Raw genomic sequence first — 1,004 nt, forward strand, 5'->3', positions numbered from 1 at the left:
TGCTGGGGGGGATACAGGGTGATCAGGTTGTCCCACGTGGGGCTCACAGTCTTCATCCCCATTTTACAGATGAGGTAACTGAGGCTCAGAGAAGTTAAGTGACTTGCCCAAGATCACACAGCAGACATGTGGCGGAGCCGGGATTCGAACCCATGACCTCTGACTCCAAAGCCCGGGCTCTTTCCACTGAGCCACGCTGCTTCACATCTCCCCAGCACATATGTATGTATCTGTATATATCTGTAATTTATTTATTTGTCCATTTATTTATTCATTTATATTAATGTCTGTCTTCCTCTCTACACCGTGGGCTTGTTGTGGGCAGGAATGTATCTGTTGTTGTATTGTACTCTCCCAAGCACTAAGTACAATAAATACGATTGATTGAATGAATGAACGAATGAAGTGTCTCAACTTATCAAAGAGCATCCCCCTTCCCTTCTGGTCTTGTCTTAGGCGGTCGAGTCACCTCTGACCCAACTCCAAGGACACATTTCTCCTAGAATGTCCCACCTCCATCTGCAGTCGTTCTGGTAATGGATCCGTAGAGTTTTCTTGGAAAAATAAGGAAATGTCTTACCATTGCCTTCTTCCGTGCAATAAACTTGAGTGTCTGCCCTTGACTCTTTCCCATACCACTGCTGCCCAGCACAGGTGAGTTTTGACTTGTAGCAAATTGCCTTCCCACTCTCTAGCCACTTCTCAAGCTAGGAATGGAGTGGGTATGCCTCTGCTTGACTCTCCCTCCGGTAGCCAAGACTGGTAGAGTACGGGAAACTCTCCAGGTGCAATCCTGAGAGGGGTCCCTTACCTTCATACCTCAGCACAGCACTTCCCCCGACCTTCGTCCCTCCCTGACCATCATATTCAAGTATTCACTCTCCATTGCCTAATTCCCCACTGCTTTCAAACATGCTTATGTCTCCCCTATCCTAAAAAAAATCCTCCCTTGACTCCACGGCTCCCTCCAGGTATCAATCACCCCATCTCCCTCCTACCATTCC

General features: G+C 47.7%; 1 non-coding gene across 1 annotated transcript; it reads right to left on the reverse strand.

Moving 5' to 3' along the window:
- Window positions 1-664: 664 nt before the first annotated feature.
- Window positions 665-803, reverse strand: LOC119934186. The gene has a single exon (XR_005452875.1). It is a non-coding gene; the product is annotated as a small nucleolar RNA SNORA7 (small nucleolar RNA).
- Window positions 804-1,004: the final 201 nt, after the last annotated feature.

Source organism: Tachyglossus aculeatus, chromosome 1, assembly GCF_015852505.1.
Source record: "Tachyglossus aculeatus isolate mTacAcu1 chromosome 1, mTacAcu1.pri, whole genome shotgun sequence".
NCBI classification, from domain to species: domain Eukaryota; kingdom Metazoa; phylum Chordata; class Mammalia; order Monotremata; family Tachyglossidae; genus Tachyglossus; species Tachyglossus aculeatus.